We start from the raw sequence: 21,662 nt of genomic DNA on the forward strand, positions 1-21,662 counted from the left end.
TTGGTGAAGTTGCCCAAGATTAATAAATGCTGAGCAAGGAAACAACATGTTACATATCTGTGCTCGATCCTGTGAGTGGCTGAGGAAGCTAGCATGGCATGACAGAATGCATGGTGCTCCAGTGGTTTGAAACTTGGCCCTCCCAGTTTTGTAATGTTAGTAAGTGACTCTTTGAGATCTCATCAAAGAAATAAGAGTTTGGATGAAATAACTTCTGAGTCTCACTTTTTAAATGAAAAATATCACTGTCAAATTTTTGGCTTAGTACTTAATATGGGAAAAACTGACAAGTAGCTTCCAACAAGTCTTTCATAAAATAGTTACTAAGTCTCTTTATGTGGGACAACTGTGCTTATGCCAAAAGTACAAAGATGAAAATAAATATTAAAATATCGTATGTGTCATCAAGAGTTTATGATCTAGCCTAATACTGGGAGACTGGTGATAAAATTAGTAAAGCATTGTTACAATAAATAACAAAATATCACCAAATGTAATGCAAGATCCTGGATTGGATAGTGAATCAGATAAAAAGTTGCTGTAATGAACATTGTTGGGAAAATGTATTGAATGAGTATCAAACTTATAAAATGTGGTAATTGTGTTGTGGTTTTTAAGGAGAATATTCTTATTCTTAGGAGATGTGATAAAGTATTTGGGGTCATGAAATGTGTAACTTAGTCTCAAATGATTCAGCAAAATCACACACATATACACACACACACATATGTATGTGAGAGAAAGAAAATGTAGCAAAATGTTTACAGTTGATGAAAGTGGTATTTGGGTTATTTCTTTATTGTTTTTACAACTTAAAGTTTGAATAAATAATGAGTGATACAGTGCTACAGGAATGCAAGATAAGTGCATTCAAAATAATTGTAACAGCAAGTCCATTGAAACAGGATGTTGAATTATCTCATTTTGTGTCTGAGACCCCAAAGATGAGATACACTGGTGAAAAGTGTCCCGTGATTCTGAAGTAGCACTAGGCATGTACCAACATAGGTAAGAGATGGCCCACACCAAGCAAGGTAGCACTAGGCATGTACCAACATAGGTAAGAGATGGCCCACACCAAGCAAGGTCATCAGCCTCTCCCCGCTCATAGCAGAGAAGAGGAACAGTATTCTGAGGGACAGAGTGTTTAAGTAACTTGCTCAAGGACACACAGTAGTGAGTTGAGTTGAGGAATCAAAGTCACCCGCTTGCCCAGCACTTTACCTGCCTTACCTCTCCTCTATACCGCTTCTGATAACAGTGTTGAACTCAGTTCGGATGTTAGACTGTTTTTATTTATTTATTTTTCTCTCTACACTTTCATCTTTAGTTTGGAATGAAAATTTCCAAAAGAGCCCAAATTACAGTTGCATGATTATTAGTGAATTAGTCAAATTGAAACTTTGCTGATTTGATTACTTCCAAAGCCCTAGTTAATGTGATTTGTACTGTCATAATGATTATATGTGATTATAAATGGTTTGTCCAGGCACTGATTTTGAAGACTTTCAGAGCAATCAGCTCCACTATGCTGCAACTTGGGTCTTTAAAAATATTATATACTTTAATACATGTATCTAAAAGGAAGCACTTACCATCCAGCTCTTGATTAGTAGGACTGAGATTAAAATATGATGAAAGTGATATTGAGCAAACTTCCTCAAGTTCTCATCCAAGATGCTCTTCTCAAGGGAACAGTGTGTCACAAGAAAAACACTAGATCAAGCTGAGAGTAGACAAGACATTTTGAATTTGGGGGAATAGAAGGATTTCAGAAGATATTCAGGACCACAATCATGAAAATGTTTACATTTTAAAAAAAAAGGTACAGTCACCTGCTTAGTCAAAGATATTTTGGAAAGACAGTTGTGAAGAGTAACACCTTTAGAATAATTCTCTAAAACAGTAGAAGAAAATGGAGACAGCATAGGGAGAAAGAGGCTAGTCTTTTTACTGAAAGTAATGGTAACCTTTGGATTCTGCAATTTGGGGTAAAGTAGTCTTACATTTTATACCTCTGAAGTTTGTTTCTTTTCACTGTGAAGATTCAACCTTCGAAGCAAAACCTGACGGGATGTGCTTTGTTAATCTAGCTTTCTGGGAAACTGTCTTCCGTTGAATAATAGCCACAGGTCTGTGAGCTCATTCACATTTCAACCCAGTGGCAGCTGCGAACTTAAAAGAGCCATATTGAAGTGCTTCCCATAAATAACCTCAACTGGAATTTTGAATAATGTTACTTTTAGGTGTTTTTAAAAGCTTTAGTATGTTCATCATGAAGTCTAATGGAAGGTATTTGTGCACTTTGAGAGGAATTGTAGTGTGACTGTTTTCCAGAATCTAAATTATTTAAACGGTAACCCAAAGAAGTTACATCTCGGAAGTAACATTGTTTTACGCATGCCATGGATGAGGAGTCATTGTGCATCATCACAATTGGGAATGGTCAACAGTGGCTAGTGCAGTTAGAGAAGTTGTGCAATTAATTACTTACATGTAATATGTTCCTTTTTGGGGTATCTGATATTATTTTTAATAGTATTTCTGTAAATTCTCTTGGAATAACAGTTTCCCTGCATTAAGAAAATTTTTGTTTTTTATTCACAATTTATACTTTTTTTTTTTTTTTTACTTTTTCTTTATATTTTTATTTTTTTCAGTTTTGTTGTGATATAATTGACATACAGCACTGTAGAAGTTTGCTTACAGCATAATGACTTATGTGTTGTCTGAAATAATTACTGCAATAAGTTTAGTAGACATCTATCATCTTGTACAAGTACACAAAAAATTTTTTTCCCTTTGTGATGAGAATTTTTAGGATTTACTGTCTTAATAACTTTCAAGTATACCATACAACAGTGTTAACTATAGCCATCATGCTGTACATTACATTTCAGTACTTATTTATTTCATACCTAGAAGTTTGTACCTTTTGGCCACCTTTACCCATTTCTACCACTTACTACCCCTTGCCTGTGGTAACCACCAATCTGATCTTTGTCTGTGAATCTTTTTGTTTTTTTTTTTTTAAATTCCACATGTAGTTACAATCGTACAGTATTTGCCTTTCTCTGTCTAACTTACTTCACTTAGTATAATACTCTGCAGGTCCCTCCATGTTGTCACAAATAACAAGATTTCCTCCTTTTATGACTGAATAATAATCCATTATCCACTCATCCATTAATAGACAGTAGGTTGTTTTCATGTCCTAGCAATTGTAAGTACTGTTGAAATTAAATAGGTTCCATTTGATATTCTCCTTTGACATTTGAGGGCTGTACTGCATGAATTTTAGTCTTCAATTGTATTTACTTGGTCAAGTATTATAAAATGTTTGCTCTACATTCTGTTTTGTTGTATTGTTTTTTCTCAGTTGTGAGACATGCAGGGACCTCCACAGAGATGGGGAGGAAAAATAAAATAGAATCAGGCCAGTGGGTACCCCTTGTGGGGTGCTGATCTGTACATGGGGAAGGCTGGTGTTATATTTAACAGTGTCTGAGGAACAGGGGTGACTCTGATGATAGGCAGCATTGGGTTACTATTCCAGAGGTCCCCAATCTGTTGTCTAGGACGTGGAAGTAGGAAGTCACTAGATAGGGGTAATGAGGCTGTGAGGGAAATGCTCTCACCTAAGCTTTAGCGTGTTCTAGCTTTTTTTGGTCTTAAATCTATATTTTAAAAATTGAAGTATAGTTGATTTACAAGCTTGTGTTAGTTTCAGGTGCATAGCAAAGTGTTTCAGTTATGTGTATATATATACACAGACATATATATACACACACATATATATGTTCTTTTTCATATCCTTACAGGAGTGTTTGTCTAGCTTTAACTAAGGCCCCACCTGGCAATAATTACCAATCATTATCAAACAATATATACCTCAAGTCATGAAAAGTTACCAACTTTTATCTCTATCATTTTCTTTTTAGATGATAGTGTACTAACATACTCTGAAAACCCAAATTAACTTTATTTAAAATCATATTTTATATGACAACATAGCCAGTAATTGGCCATGTTTAAGCTTTTCTTTGAAAGAGATATTAAAATTGTCATAATTATCATTTGAGTTGAATTCAAGTTTATATCTTTAATTATGCCTCAGGGACTTATATTGCCTTAGGGTTTTATGATTTACTCTTATAAAGATAAGAAACAATTAGTTGAAAGTAATTGATGGGATTTCCCTGGTGGTTCAGTGTTTAAGACTCCCTGCTCCCAATGCAGGGGCACAAGTTCAATCCCTAGTGTGGGAACTAAGATCTCACATGCTAACCAGCACAGCCAAGAAAGAAAAAGTAATTAAACTTGTACTATGGTATATTAAATGATATTTAGCTTATTAACTATTCATTATATACATAAATATTACATATTTAATTGATCTAACTATATCTGTATATAGCTACTCATTTACATATACACACTCTTATTCATGTATTCAGCACATTTAACAGGAACTTACTTGATTCCAGGCATGTTGTTAGGACAGGAAATATAGCCTGAACAGGACAAGCATGAGGGTATCTGCCTTCCTAGATCCTGCCTGGCACAGGGATGTCCCTATTTTCTACTCCTGCTCCCTTTGCACACATCACTAATCAATAAAGGCATTCTCACCCTGGAGCCTAGATCTCCTCAATGCAGTGCTCCATGACTGGATCAGAGCCATCATGGGAGTTGAAATTGATTTGCCATCCCTGGCTCTATGTTTAATGACCAGGCAGACTATTAAATTGGAAGATACAAATGATTAAATAAAGTTCAAGCTTTTTATTTGAGAACCGGTTACATGATTTTGAGTCTCTTTCCAGGGACTCTTCACCAAGATAAAATATTGAAAGGCTGAGTAAGATTGGGACAGGATTTTGTCAAGTAATGATTGGGAAAATTTCTATGTCGAGACAGCATCAGGAACCACAGTCCCCTTAAGGAGTCACACTCCCTTCGCTCAAGATTATTAAGGGATATTTTCAGGGACAACTTGACGAGTCTGTGATTAAAAGGCCATAGCACCACAATCATGCTCAAGAAAGTCAAAGAGGTTTGCGTGGAAGAGAAGAAGTCTGTATCTGGGAAGAAAATGAATTCCCATCAGTGCAAGTCAACAGAGGTGTGGCTACTTGGCCAGAGGACGTCGTGATGATGTCATTTCAAAACGAATCTTGCCTGAGGGCTTTTACTGCCAGGGACCGAAGTGGTAACTGGCTGAGACGTGTACCACCAGGGGTGCAAGCTGATGTGTGATTTTCAAAGCTGAAGACTCAAGGAAAGACACTACCCATGTCACAGGAGTGGCAAGTGATGGGGCCCAGCAGAGGAATCAAGGGAACACACACAAGCACCCGCACAAGGGAATCAGCTTTAAAACATGTGCAAGGGCTGAAAAGCATGAGGCAGACCTGTGACAGCAATAGTCGTGTAAAGAACATGAGTATTCCTGTCACTTTTATATCCAACCTCCTCCAACCCCGTCTGGTAAAAACAGGAAAGGAATTTCACCCCCACTGCTAACTATAGGCTGCAGTTGAGGGAGGAACTGAGATTTAACTTGAATCAGCTCAGAATTTTTCAATATTACCTAGGAAAGGAAATTTACATTACTTGAGATAGTATTCATTACTTAAAGTTTTCATGGGCCTTTCTATTACCTACGTCACCTAAGGGTTGCACAAATGTCTTCGTTGTTCTGCCAAGGGCAGGGTTTGGATTATAAGTACCAGCTAGGTTTAATGGGACAGTTGGAAACAAAAGTAAAATTGCTTCTACAGTTTATTCATTCATTCACTCATCCATCCATTCATCCAGAATATACTGATACAGTGTTGTTCAGTCACTAAATCATGTCTAACTCTTTGCGACTCCATGGACTGCAGCATGCCAGGTTTCCCTGTCCTTCACCATCTCCTGGAGTTTGCTCAAACTCATTTCCATTGACTCAGTGATGCCATGCAACCATCTCATCCACTGTCAACCCCTTTTCCTCTTGCCCTCAATCCCAGCATCATGGTCTTTTCCAGTGAGTCAGCTCTTCACACCATGTGGGCAAAGTATTGGAGCTTCAGCATCAGTCCTTCTAATAAATATTCAGGGTTAATTTCCTTTAGGATGGACTGGTTGGATCTCCTTGCAGTCCAAGGGACTCTCAAGAGTCTTCTCCAACACCACAGTTCAAAAGCATCAGTTCTTTGGCACTCAGCCTTCTTGATGTTGATATATTTTACCACTTCTACTTATGATAATTAACCTCTTACCCACTGGTTTAAGTTAGTTTAGCAAGAACATTATTGCTTTCATACTCTGTGCCAGACATAGTCCCAGTTTCTATGTCAGATAAAATAGACTTGCTGTCTTTGAGGAGCTTATGATATCATCTAAAGAGCTGTGAAAAAAGAGACATGGAAATGTGTAATTTAAGCTTTTATAATGCCTAGAATATGAATTTATAATTTCAGGGAAATACGTCAAGAACTCTGGTAAAGATACACATTATTACCTCTTTCTTTTTAATTCTCGCTGTGCTGGCTTCTCTTGTTGTGAAACGTGACCTCCAGGGCGTGCGGGCTTCAGTAGTTGCGGGCACATGGGCTCAGTAGTTACGACTTCCGGGCTCTAGAGCGCAGGCTCAGTAGTGGCAGCACATGGGCTGAGTTGCTCCACGGCACGTGGGATCTTCCCAGATCAGGGATCGAACCCGCGACTCCTGCCCTGGCAGGTGGATTCTTTACCACTGAGCCACGGGGGAAGCCTGAGAAAAGAGCTTTTTAGTAAAGGTTACACATAATATGAATTGTGGGGTACCAGACAGATTGTAAATGCTGATGTTGTATGTGTTAATTGCAAAATGTGGACGTTAATCCTGAAGAAATATGTGTTAATAAACAATGTATATTGAATATACTGATTAAAATTGTCTGATTAATCCAACAGTAAGTGCTCTAGAGGCATTAAATTGAGCTTTTAAAGAGTTATTATCTACTAGAATCTTTTTAATTTCTCAAATGCTCCTCATATATTATTTAACACTTGCTAGTTTTTAAAATCATGAGACTAATGTCATTTGGATGCTGAAAAGTATATAACTAAAGTGATAAAATAATAAATCTTTCTTCTTCCAATAATCTACCTTACCTTTCTAACCTTACTTTGTAGTTAGCTGTTATACACAAATAAATCCCTGGAGACATTGTAATACTACAAGGCTTGGTTTCAAAGTGTATATTCATACAGAATCTCCTTTGCTTAGCACTTAGAGTTGGAATTATGAACATAATACATATATATATAAAAACCTAATTCAGAAAAGGAGAGTATGTCAACCTTCTATGGTAGAAGATAAATAGAATTCAAGTGCTTAAAGCTAGAGCATTCAAGGAAATAGACACTTATTTCTTATGGGGCAAGGAGAATTAGGCCTCGGCAGGACATGAACCTAGAATTTCCATCTGTATAAGCTGAATTCAGAAAAAGCCAAGGAACCAGAGATCAAATTGCCAACATCCATTGGACCATAAAGAAAGCAAGGAAATTTCAGAAAATGTCTACTTCTGCTTCACTGAGTATGCTAAAGCCTTTGACTGTGTGGATCACAACAAACTGGAAAATTCTTAAAGAGATGGAAATACAAGACCACCTTACTTGTCTTCTGAGAAACCTGTATGTGGGCCAAAAAGCAACAGTTAGAACCTTAAATGGAACAACTGACTGGTTCAAAATTGAGAAAGGAGTGTGGCAAGGTTGTATATTATCACTGTTTATTTAACTTATATGCAGAGTACATCATGTGAAATGCTGGGCTGGATAAATCTCAAGCTGGAATCAAGATTTCTGGGAGAAATATTAACAACCTCAGATATGCAGATGATACCACTCTAATGGCAGAAAGCAAAGAGGAACTAAAGAGCTGCTTGATGAGGCTGAAAGAAAGTGAAAAAAAAGCTGGCTTGGAACTCAACATTTACAAAATTGAGATCATGGCATCCAGTCCCACCACTTCATGGCAAGTAGAAGGGGAAACAGTGGAAACAGTGACAGATTTTATTTTCTTGAACTCCAAAATCACTGTAGATGGTGACTGTAGTCATGAAATTAAAAGATGCTTTTTCTTGAAGAAAAGCTATGACCAACCTAGACAGCATATTAAAAAGTAGAGACATCACTTTGCCAACAAAGGTCCCAATAGTCAAAATTATGGTTTTTCCAGTAGTCATGTACAGACATGAGAGTTGGACCATAAAGAAGGCTGAGGTCCGAAGAATTGATGCCTTTGAATTGTGATGCTTGAGTCTTCTCTTGAGAGTCCCTTGGACAGCAAGGAAATCAAACCAGTCAATCTTAAAGGAATCAACCCTGAATATTCATTGGAAGGACTGATGCTGAAGCAGAAGCTCCAATGCTTTGGCCATCTGATGCAAAGAGACAACTCATTGGAAAAACCCCTGATGCTGGGAAAGATTGAGGGCAAAAGGAGAAGGGGGTGGCAGAGGATGAAATGGTTGCATGGTATCACTGACTCAATGAACATGAATTTGAGCAAACTCTGGGAGATAGTGAAGGACTGGGAAGCCTGGCGTGCTGCAGTTTATGTGGTCACAAAGAGTGAGTCATGACCTAGTGACTAGACAACAACAAGGAGAATGAAGAACATAAGATATCCACAGAATTTGGCTTCCATGAAACAACAGAATTTTATAGAACATAATACTGCATGTTACCAGTTTTATGAGTAAAATTAAGAGAGTTTAGACAGCATGAGCCCACAGGGGCTAAACATCAATCACAGAGATTTGAAGACCAAGATGACTCTACCCATAGAGCATATGCAACAAGGGGATTTGCAGTTACTATGTATGAAATGCGGTGTGGCTCTGTTTCCGTGTCAATTACACTGGGTGGTGCAGAGTACAATATGTCTATTGCATATTGACATATCTTTGCCCTTTGTCACTTGCCATTTTTCTTTCCCCCAAGGAAATAATCTAGAACCGGGGACTCTCAAAGGTAATTGTATGTGCTTGGCATGGGGAACACAGAGAAGGAAGTGAAGCATAAGAGTGGACGTGGGAGCAAGTAGGACCCTAGTATAAACTATAGGAAAGTGGGGTCATACTCTTTTTAAAAACTTTTTATTTATTTGTGGCCGTGCTTGGTCTTCACTGCTGCGCGTGGGCTTTCTCTAGTCGTGGCAAGCAGGGGCTACTCTCTAGTTGAGATGTGCGGGCTTCTCATTGCGGGGGCTTCTCCCGTTGCAGAGCGCCGTCTCTAGATTGTGCACTGGCTTCAGTAGTTACGGCTTGTGGGCTTAGTTGCCCTGCAGTGTGTGGAATCTTCCCAGACCAGGTATTGACCCTGTGTGCCCTGCATTGGCAGGCGGATTCTTAACCACTGGACCACCACGGAAGTCCGAGTCATAGTCTTTATAGACATATTTAAGGGTAATCCTTAAGTTCTGTTTTTAGGAGCTTTTGTGGTATTTCTCAGGTCTGACCAAACTTGGGTCCTCTGGACCAAGAGGGCAACTCTTCTGAGGGATGTTCTATGTATGGCTTTCATGTGCGTGTGAACTTTCATTCTTATGCAGAGATTTCTAAAAGCACTGGTTTGTTGACAGTCTGGATCTTACAGTCACTGTTGTCATTTTCCCAGTGATGGGGAAAAATAAGGTTTCACTTGACCCCTGTTATCAAGACCTTGAGGCATCCTCTTTCTATGAGATATTTCCTAACACAGCTTATGAATTGAAAGCTGAACAAACTTTATTAAGTGGCTCCTAAATGGTTTTTAGGTAAAGTGGATCATAATAATTCAATTCCAGTCTTCCTCACCTGACCCTAAAAGACTTGGTTTTAGTTTATTTTTGTCAACAGTTTCTTATTCTATACAATATTTAAACAAAGGACTGTAAGAAGAAATGTAGAATTAGTTGTAGAGCTAAAGACTATTGCTGTGGTATCTTAGTGGGTTGGAAATTTGGGTGTTAAGGGCTAATCCTATCGGTAGAATTTTGTTGTTATTTAGTCACTAAGTCATGTCTGACTCTCTGCGACCCCGTGGACTGTAGCCCACCAGGCTCCTCTGTTCATGGGATTTCCTAGGCAAGAATATTAGAGTGGGTTGCCATTTCCTCTTAGAATTTTGTTAGATGATATCAAATATATCACAAATATGAGCCTATCCCTAGAAATGCCAGTTTTATATAGAAAAGTGGCTAGTTTTTGTTGAGATTCAGTTCCGTTTCTAATTTTGGTGCATTTCAACAATGAATCTTTTGTTATATGTGCATACATAAACTTGTCATCTGAATCGCATTCCAATACTAAGGCTATGGAGATGTGCTTAGAACATAGAGACATATTTTTAGAGAAAGTGTTCATTCTCCCTATTTAAATCATTCTTTTGAAAGCATTTTGTAGATTTTCTGAGTATGAAGGATGTTAGCTAGAAATCTAAATTATATTCCTTTGGAGTGTACCTACCTTTCATATACCATCATCACTGCAAAAGAGGTAATTCTTATTGCCTCATTTGTAATTCTGTCATATGACTTTTAAAGTTTCACAAATCGGCCATGACGGCTAATATGCTATTAACATGGCTACACATCTCTTTGGTTAGTTTACATGCTTAATTAATCACATTTCATTTTCTTTTTGGCTTTCATAGCAGCGTCTCTTAATTTTAAATCGAGATTTATAAAAGAGAATGTTTCCTGAGGACTCTTCAATTCTCCTATCTTTAAAGAAATTCCTTCTCAAAGGACCCCAATTAGTCAACATGGAAGCCAAGAGAAGAAAAAGCGGCACCTGATGTAGGAGGTGAATGCTGACGGGGACGCAAAAGCGAAACTTTTGAAGTATGCTTCTGTCACTGACCGTGTGGCCTGTGGGACTGTACTTCATCTTTCCTGGCTTCATTTCACTTGTCAGTTAAAAAGGGCATAATATTTATATCCACAGTGTCTTGTAAGTCATTCATTTTTCAATTTTTGTAATGAACACTTTGTTCATATTGAAGCGAGCCTGTACTATGAACAAATGATAGGCCACAATGAAAAACTCCCTTCCTTCACGAGAGCCCCAGGGACGGCTCCGTTTCCTATTCAGCGTCACACCTTCTCAGATGGATGAGCCCTGCCCTGCTGCCTAAAGGTCAGTGTGCAAAGTATTTGCTGACTCAGCTGAAAGGATAAAGCCTAAAGTTTCCATCTACCTGTGTTAAACACCTACTCTCTAGTACTTGTGTGTGTGCTCAGTCATGTCTGACTCTTTGCTGCCCCATGGACTGTAGCCCAGCAGGCTCCTCTGCCCATGGAATTTTCCAGACAAGAATACTAGCGTGGGGTGCCATTTTCTACTCCAGGGAATCTTCCCAATCCGGGGTCAAACCCGTGTCTTTAGCATCTCTTGGACTGGCTGGTGGTTTCTTTACCACTAGTGCTGCCTGGGAAGTCCCCTCTAGGACCTACTAGAATAAAATCTGGGAACACTTGGGGAAGAATAAAATCTTGTTTTTACTGAGAGCCAAAAGTTTTGTGTTCCAGGACACTATTGTTCCGTAGCCATACCAGAGAAATAAGATACTGGGTGTAACTCACTTGGCTTTCGAATGTTCTCAGACCCGCATGTGAACAGGCCTTGGCCAGGCCACATCTCTTGGGCTGCACTCGTCTGAGCAGACCTTGCCAACCGGACGCATGCCAGAGCAGCGCTTGGCTGAGTGGTCCTCACCAGCCGAGGAGTGACCTGGTTTCCAGAGGGCTCTGCTGTGGCCCCCAGTTAGTGAGGACTGAGGGGGCTGGAGGCACTGGCCTAGTCACTGCTAGCCGGTTTTCAACATTTTCCTCAGAATGTGCCATGGCGGCTAAAGCTATGAGGGTACATTAACGTAGCCTCAAGCATACCCCTGTTTCCTAATTTGGTTTTAGAGGGGAAACACGGTACCGTGGTATTTCTCATTAGGCAATAGACAGTGTAACACTTGGCAATTTGAGAAAATGGGATTGTTTTATAGTCCAATGGGCTCCAAATTGTTGTCCTCAGATCTTTATTGCTTGGTCCTTATTAATTCAATAAGCAATCTGTATCATTAATATAGAAGACGAATAAGTTTCACAAGTGAAGTTCAAAAAAACTAAAGTGATAATAATATAACTGAGAACAGAGTTTCATTTATTTTTTATCAGCAGCCGACTATATTTTTGGTAACTTCCATGCAAACAGACCAACATGGTCTTCTTCTGAAGGTGGTAATTGAGATGACAAAACTGTGGCGTCTCCATTGACTGTGCTACCATGGAAACACATATATGTTTGTGTGTGTGTGTATGTGTGTGTTTAGTCACTAAGTCACATCTGACTCTTTGTGATCCCATGGACTGTATCCCACCAGGCTTCTCTGTCGATGAGATTTCCCAGGCAAGCATACTGGAGTGGTTTGCCATTTCCTCCTCCAGGGAATCTTCCTGACGCATGGATCAAATTGAGGGCCACAGTAGTTTAATTATACCAAGAGTTACTATTGGAGTAAGCAAGCACAGACGCAAAGAATCTTCTGCAGTCCTTCTCACCACACCCTTTGCCCCCAAACACTGCTTCCGCTTTGGGGAAAAAAATCACTTTTCTACAATAGCAGTTAATTAAATAGCATCTGTCCCATTAAACAACTGTACATTGAATAATAACTACATTAACAGAAAAAAGCCTCTGAAGAATAACTCTTTGGCATCCTTTTCTTTGCCAAGGACTCTGGGAGCCATGCCAGGAAAATACAATAAAATTTCCTAGCCTAAAAGTTGTGTCCTTCCTCCCCCACTCTGTGTCTCCAGAGTCTATGCCATTAAAAAAAAAAAAAACACTTTATTATCTTACTAGAAATTTGAGGGCCTTTCTTTAGTTTCTTTGAAACTTGCCTTGTATTTTCAGTGTTGTGGTTCTGTTTCAGTGGGATGATACTATAACCTCTTCATAAGACTATCATCTCTGTAGCTGATTTCCCACATTTTCAGTGATCTGTAGTCTCCAGAGACAGATGCAAATGCTTCATCGCTGTACTTCATGGGGCTCTTATACCAGCCTTGCTACACTTCACATAGTCTCTTCCTTTCTCTGAATCTCAAAGCATAAGGAGGCAGGGCCATTTCTAAAATCAATTCCTGGCAGGAGAGAAAGGGCCTCCATGCATCAGGAAACCATTTCAAAGGTTAACAGTATATCCAAGGGCATTAATTAAACTTCTTTCTTAAATGAAGGCTCAGTGCTGTCAAAAGGTGGAGTGCATGAGGAGACAAGTCCAGAGCTATAGCTTCCTTCAGAAAAAAGAAATGAAGCTTTTCACAGACAAAGCCTATTAAGCACATTCACCTCCCGATTGTTAGATGTAACAAATAATAGGGAGAGATACAGCGGAACGGCCCTTAGCTCAGGGAACAAAGGGCGCCTTCTATATTCTCTGTCACTATGGTCTTGCCTCTAATTCAAAGAGCCCTGAAGATGGTGATAATTAAGCAAATGATTGATACCAAACCAGAGATGAATTTTAGATGCATTTTATATCGGTTTTCTTCAGGGAGAGTATCTGTTTATTCATTTTAGCACTGATCCCTGCATAGGAGATTAAAAATGACATAGCCTTTGTTAAACAGTTTAAAAGAATTGGAGAATTTTCTTTCTGAGGCTTTGACTGATGAGATCCTTTGCCAACTTATGAAAGGAGAAAAATGGGAAAAAATTACTGAATAACAATCACAGTCACTTTAGTTAGGGCATTTTCATATTTACATCTGCTATCAGCATTTGACAAAATGATGTCAAGGGCAAGGAAATAAACAGCCTGACTTTTGTTGTCACATGGGTACTAAGCCATATCAAGATGAAGTGCAGGCATTAGAAAATCGTAAGGGAACTTTGGACACACAGACAGCCAGAGAGGCTTATCCAGTTACCAGGCAGTACAGTATCTCATATTTCTTAGATGTGAGTGAGTGGCATGTCAGAGATTAGGTAGAAAGTACATGATGCAGAACGAAAAATCCGCTTAAAATATGTCAGAAAATTTCAAAAGATTGTTTCATTTAAAAATTTCATTTTTGTATTAAAATGATTCAACCTACTTTTAGGTAGAGACATACCATGCTCAGATGCTCAGTCGTGTCCAACTCTTTTGCAAGCCCGTGGATCCTTCTCCAGGGGATCTTCCTGACCCAGGAATGGAACCCATGTCTCTGACATTGGCAGGATTCTTTACCACTGAGCCACCTGGGAGGCCTAGTAGGGACATGATAGCTGCTAATGTTCCATGAGAAGATTGACATGAGAGAATAGTCAATCCCAAGTCTCATCCTCAGGCCTTTATTTTCAGTGTCAGGAGAACACTTTTCAAGCACCCATTCCCAGTGCCTGCCATTTCCCTTTTTCCTTCTGGAATCGTCTCATCTCTGTCTCAGTGGCTCACATCCCTTTACAGACACAAATAGTAGAAGAAGAGAATGGAGTGGACTATTTTTGAGGTGGAGGGTGTCAGGGGTGGCCAAGCCTGGATAATAGCTGAGTAGATGAAGGCCAGGAGGAAGCATGGGAGGGTCTGAACCTTGGCCAGGTGCAGGTGATGGCATCGTACAGAATTTAAAGCTCCAAAGGCAAGGCCACTGTGTGAGGTGCAGACGAGTCAGGAGAAGATGGAAAGTAGCTCCCAAGACTCAGAGACTTGCTTGGTTCCATCCTGAGTGTATGTTTTCTGACTGAGACAGGATTGGCTTAGAGCCTATTCCTGCAGTAGTGGGAAGTGTCTGATCCAAAATGAATCAGGGAAATCCCAGCTCAAGGAGGAAGTGAGATGGAGGACCATGCAGGATGCTGGTTTTCATAATCCAGAGGAGAGACTAGAATTGTGGATTATACTGTAGACACATGAAAGTCAGATGTGGGATCCAATAATCCAGAATTGGAATACATGAAAATAAAAATCCCACAAAGGAAATCAGGAGAAGGGAGAGACAAATAAATAATACTATGAGAGAAAAGAGGTCCCTCCTCTAAAGAGAAATTAAAAAGATAATAGCAACACTATCAACAACTATATTCTTATGATATAGTTGAAATGGCCAACTCTGAAATCTGAGTTTAAATGGCCAAATTCCTGAGAAAATATAATGTGTAGAAGAGACCTAAAGAGAATTAAAAGCTTGAATAATTCTGTAAGTATTAAAATAATTAAATCAGTCTTCAAAAAACAGGTAAGTAATAAAAATCTTCAATTAAAACCACAGAATCAGGTGATTATATAGGTGATTTCTACCAAATTGTTCAAAATGTAGAGTATCCTTAACTTAATTTTTAGTTTAACAAACTCTTCTTAATCGTCAGAAAAAGAGGGAATAGCCAACTCATTTTCTATCTAAAACCAAAAAAGTCATGTAAAAGGAAAATGTGCAGGTCAATTTTACTTTATAGTATAGGTGTAAAAATTCTAAAAATAATTTATATTCAAAAACTAGAAAATCAAATCCAATGTGTATTAAGAAAATGTACCCAGACAAGATTGGGTTTATTTACAGCAGGCAAAGAAGATTTATATTAAAAACTATAATTCCCGTTAATAAACATTTAGATAGTAAATAAAATTAACATTGAGCTTTAACATATTAGAGGCTCAGAGAAATCTTTCCATAGAAAAACCTATTTGAATTTGTTCAACTCAGATTTTTTTCAAATTTTCTTTGAACACAATTCTTGTTCTCCTTGTTCATTCTCTAAGTCGTGTCTGACTCTTTATGACCCCATGGACTGCAGCATGCCACGCTTCCCTGTCATTCACCATGTCCCTGTGTTTGCTTAAACTTATGTCCATTGAGTCAGTGATGCCATCCAACCATCTCATCATCTGTCGTCCCCTTCTCCTCCTGCCCTCAATCTTTCCCAGCATCAGAATCTTTTCCAATGCGTTGGCTCTTCACATCAGTTGGCCAAAGGATTGGAGCTTCAGCTTCAGCATCAGTCCTTCCAGTGAATATTCAGGACATGAAGAATTACTTAAGCATTTGTTACTGAATATTTAAGCTATAAATATATAAAAATGTTTGAGTCTCTCCAGATAGATTCTATATATGTAATTTTTCTTTTAGAACATCATGGTGTGATGCATTAGAAGTAACTCTGGGGCAAGAGGCAGGAAGGAGACTGTAGCCCTTTCATTGCTAAGTGAGCTAAGGACTCTTTGACTTGTTTGCATCACATCTTTCTAAAATACAAAATTATAATCTTTACCATTTACTTCACCTCCCTAGAGTTTTGAACTCTCTAGATTAGAAAAATATATCTTTTAACACTGAACAATTCGTGCACATTTTGTATTTGTGGTACTTTAATAAAACTCACCAACTAAAATTTCTTCTATCACTTTTGATAAATTGTGTGGTACCCATTGTCTAATAAAAGTTTCAAGGATTGAAGCCTCTAACTTCCATAATCAAGAGCCCACAAGGAACGACAAGGCCCTCCCTTCTGAGCATGTGGCATTTTTAAAAAAAATTTATTTATTTTAATTGGAGGCTAATTACTTTACAATATTGTAGTGGTTTTTGCCATACATTGACATGTATCAGACATGGGTTTACATGGAGCACATGGCATTTTGGTGTGGTCATTCTGTCATGCCTGCTCCAACATGAGCATGTTCACTTAAGAATTATTCGGACACTGTATTTTTTGCATGGAGTACATGATATTTATGCAGATGTCATGATGAAAAAATAGCAAACCATTAAATTTTTCACTACAAAACATTATAAAATTTTGTATGAAACATACAGCCTCCTCCAATCTCTGATTCTCAACTAGAACCTAAGCTCCAACTTCTCCCTGAGTGATAACTCTATCCTAGAGAATCAAAACGCCTTATGGCCAGAAGGGAACCTGAAAAATAGTGGGCACTAGTTGATGACTTTTAAAGGACTGAATGGATGATAACTAGAATTTTACTTTCCATACTGACTCCCCACACCCACTCTGGAATGCAGGACTTTTTTCTTCCTTTTTAAAACTGTGTGTGCCTAGTTCTCAAAACAGATCTACATCTAGTGGATGGATTAATAATTATGGCAGTTGTTAAAGTGAATGACTTAAGGCTGTTCAATCTAACACAATAGACATTTATTGAAGACATACCACATTTTCATATGAGATGTGTATGCCTTTTAAGGAAGGTTATCGAGTATGCATAGTACAAAGAATAAAAGTAATGAGGCCTAAGGCAAAGGGGAAATCTGTATAAAAAAATAAAAACAATAGCCTCTGAGTTGGCCCCCAAGGACCTCACCTCTTCGTCACCATGCTTTTGTGCAATTCCTTCCCTTTGAATGTAAGCTGGACCTGGTGGCTTCCTTTTAATTGAATAGAATGTACCAGAAGTGATCACTTCTGAGATTAGGTTACAGAAAGACAGTAACTTACATCTTCTCTGTTGCCCTCTCAGTCTGCCATGAGTGTGAGCTGACCTGTGGACAAAGCACCTCAACAAGGAACTGAGTGAGTCCTCTGACCAACAACGAGAAACTAATGACTTCAGTCCAACATCCTGTGAAGAGTCATATCCTGTCAGCAACCAGGTAAGGGATTCCAAGAAAGCAGATGCTCCTTTCCCTAAGCCTTTAGTTGACAAGACAGTCCTGGCCAAAATTTGATCACAGACATGTAGGGACCTTGGGACAGAGACACTCAGCTAAGTAGCACCCACAGAAACTATGAGATAATAAATGTTTATTGCTTTTTAAGCCCTAATGTTTTGGATAATTTATTATGCAGCAGTAAGAAACTAGTACTTCAGAAATAAAATTGACACATCAATACATATATTGTATTGTGTAAGTTAATGGCAAGCCAAAGCAGAGAGAGACACCACTATTTACAAGAAATAGTATCCAGACAATAAATACAACTCAATTGTTTGTAAGAATCATTGCTTTCCTACATGTTGGAGTCAGAAGAAATATTTCCCTTTAGTCCTTTTTAGGTGATCCCTGGTAGTATCTTTAATATCATCACTACAGTGAATAAATAGTGATCCATAGGTTTACTCTCAGTAGATAACATCTCTAAGTGTATGTCAGTGACAGAGTGCTGAAGCTTTGTTTGTGAGTATTTTTCTAAAAGACAACAAAAATAGTGTAAAATACATATTATTTTGATGGTCAGGGTTGATCTTAGGAGAAAATTTAGAATATGCAGATATATGTATGAATTCTAGCTCTTTTCTTAGTAAGAATTGGAGAGTGTAAGCTTTAAGGTTGTAATCAAAGCAAGAACCAAAAGTAAAGATATTTTGTTTGACAATTTTAATGGTTATTTAAAATTTTATTTTATTGAAGTATAGTTGATTGATAATGTTGTGTTAGTTTCTGGTGTATAGCAAAGTGATTCAGCTTCATATATTTTTTTTTATTTTTTTTTTCATTATGGTTTTTTACAGGATATTGAGTATAGTTCCCTGTGCTATACAGTGGGACCTTGTTGTTTATCTGTCCAATGTATAATAATTTGTATCTGCTAACCCCAAACTTCCAATCCCTCCTGCGCTCACCTCCCTGCCACCAGCAACTACAAGTCCCTATGCCTGTGAGTCTGTTTCTGTTTCATAGATAAGTTCATTTGTGTCATATTTCAGATTCCACATATAAGTGAAATCATATGGTCTTTATTTATCTTTCTCTTTCTGACTTACTTCACCTGGTATGATCACCACTAGATCCATCCATGCCATGTTACAATTTTAAAAGATCCAAAAATTTTTAAAAAATCAGTAGGGTAGAGGGTAGAATCAAGGTCCTTTTAATAAAATTAAGTACAATGGTTAATACTTTTGTAGTAAAGGTAGGCAAGCTACATTAGAAAGAAGTTGTTGAAAGTGAGGGTAAGACAAGTCGTCTCCTCCTCCAGCAGCTGTTCAGACCAAAGTCAACGAGACATAAGCTTGTCTGAAACAGCCCATGGATGGCGACCAGAGCTTTCTGGTCCTCATGGTCTCAGCTGTACTGAGTTCCTCTCTGTGAACCTGCTCACTTTATCCTGAACTAGGAAATAACTTTACAAGGTGTCCAGAAAGGAAGAGCATCTGTTTTCCTTTGCTCACTGGTTGTAGCATGTATTCTCTCAGAAGGACAATTTATGCTCTTTCAAACAGACAGGATCCTGTATTCCATGTGTTATTAATGACTGGGTCATAATTTTTTTGATTAAGAAGTTTTATTGACTTGACTCTTTACTACAAATATTATTTGTCAAATTTATATCCTTGATATAATTGTTCTCCTGGAGAACTTTAAAAACATACTTTCCACTTATGCAGCCTTCTAACAGAGCAAAAATCTCATTTTCTGCTCTGTCTTTTCCCCGATTTGATCAAAAGGAACATGAAATTGTGGAGATGTATGGAGGGAGATTTGTCAGTCTTTTCTTATTTACTTCGATGGTGAGGTATAAATTGAATTTGGGGCCCTCTCTTCAAGAATACACTATTTACTATCAAATAAGTTGATGTTAGTGGATTAGATATAGGTAAGGTTTTCTCTGATAACCTTGTAAGGTGGGTTAGAGTGCTTTGGGGTTCTGGAATAATGGCTTGCTTTCTTTCATGTGCACACTTGGCTTTTGTTTCTGACTGTCTCCTTTGAATACCTTTGGTCTGCTGGAAAGTGAGTATATTTTTTATGTAAAACTGGATGGTCTGGGGACAGCTGAATCATTTATTACTGCCATTTTAACAGACACAGCAGATGATCACATGATTGACTCAGTGATTGCGAAGATAGACTACAGGAAGCAATTAATACTGTTATGCCTACTTCTTTGTTGAACTCATGTGACTTTACTCATTGGTAATTGTGGCTTGCCCATGTTTGAGGCGTGACTAAAACTTGAAAGCTGAGAAGATAATGAAAACCATTTTAAAATAGGAATGTGGCATATGTTAATGTAAATCAGCCATCCAAATTTCTTAATGAACTCACTCATTCAGTACTTAGATAATTATTCAGATATGGAAATGGTGGAGCCATCCAATAATACCTCAAATGCATTAAAGAGCATCCATATATGTGGAATAGATTATCATCCAAAATAATTTAAATTCAGCTGCAATTATAGAATGAACATGCTGCTGCTGCTGCTGCTAAGTCACTTCAGTCGTGTCCGACTCTGTGTGATCCCATAGACGGCAGCCCACCAGGCTCCCCCGTCCCTGGGATTCTCCAGGCAAGAACACTGGAGTGGGTTGCCATTTCCTTCTCCAATGTTACCTCCTATATCTCAGCACTGTTATATTTCCTTTTTTAAAGTGGGACTTAGTTATTTACTGATTACTCTGGGATATTCAATTATTTGCTGTGGGGCTCCTCATCATTGCTGTGAATTAACGAAATGGCTCTGTTGTCCTTAGTAATTAGCTGAGTAGAAAGTGAGGGGAAGACAACACAATCTGAGGGCTGCTCGGCACTACCTTTGTCTTTCTTTAACATTTGTCAGCTAAATGTGGAATTTTAATTCCCTCCCTAATTACCAAGGACTCTTGCTTAATGGACATACCCCTTCAGGTACCTTGCTTACTTGTACTCTATCTTTTCACCTTATTCTTTTGAGATGTGTTATTTATAACCTGGCACAATAGTCCTCAAGCATTTCTATGGAAAACAAACAAACAAAAAAAGCTTCATCAATATTAAATAGCATCTGAGAGTTTTGAGCCTTCTCCTGGGCATCTTCTGGGCTTCCCTGATGCTCAGAGGGTGAAGAGTCTGCCTGCAATGTGGGAGACTGGGGTTCGATCCCTGGTTCGGGAAGATCCCCTGGAGAAGGAAATGGGCATCTTCAATGATGTTGTCTCATTTGATCCTCCAGGAAGCACTTGAGAAATAGCTATAAGGGAATGTGTTTTTCAAGGAGGAAATGAACTCGTTGGAGTAGCCTATGTGTAGGTGGGTAAACTGAGATTCAAACTTAGGTCTGGTTGTAAAGCCCACAGTTGTGACAATGCAGCGCGTTCTTTCATTTATCCTGCGTTGGCTTAGATTTGGCCATCTCATCAGCATTTCTCTTCCGTTTTACTACTCGGCAAGTGACAGTTAGAATTTTTCCGACCTTTACCTTGTCATGGAAGATCAGAGATGTTCAAGTTTATGTGCCTCTATTTTCCCTAGGCTTTGTGAATATTATGTAAGCTAATTCTGTGGTAAACAAAATTCTTATGTTAATATCAATGGGCATTTTCAACCCAAGTAGAAACATCGGAAATTTGAGCTAAAATTAACCCTGCTGTTCTTCCCTGGTGGCGTGGATGGTAAAGAATCTGCCTGCAATGTGGGAGACCTGGGCTCACTCCCTGAGTTGGGAAGATCCCCTGGAAGAGGGCATGGCAACCCACTCCAGTATTCTTGCCTGGAGAATCCCATGGATAGAGGAGCGTGGCGGGCTATAATCCCTGGGGTTGCAAAAAGTCAGACGTGACTGAACGACTAAGCACAGCATGTGTCTACAATCCAAAATATACTACCAAGCTAGGTAAAGACTTGTCATTTTGGTCAATTTCTACATTGCCAATGTAATATTAATAATACCAACAGTTACTGTAATAATGAACTCTATGTTTTACTGATTGTGAAATATAGT

At 38.5% G+C, this 21,662-nt stretch overlaps 1 long non-coding RNA gene across 1 annotated transcript in view; it reads left to right on the forward strand.

Moving 5' to 3' along the window:
- LOC122432570 overlaps positions 1–21,662 on the forward strand; it is a 69,074-nt gene that overhangs the window by 23,899 nt on the left and 23,513 nt on the right. The window contains exon 2 of the long non-coding RNA XR_006266880.1: positions 17,479–17,611. This is a non-coding gene — a long non-coding RNA (uncharacterized LOC122432570). The remainder of the gene's footprint in view (positions 1–17,478; positions 17,612–21,662) is intronic.

This window comes from Cervus canadensis, chromosome 31 (assembly GCF_019320065.1).
Source record: "Cervus canadensis isolate Bull #8, Minnesota chromosome 31, ASM1932006v1, whole genome shotgun sequence".
NCBI lineage: Eukaryota > Metazoa > Chordata > Mammalia > Artiodactyla > Cervidae > Cervus > Cervus canadensis.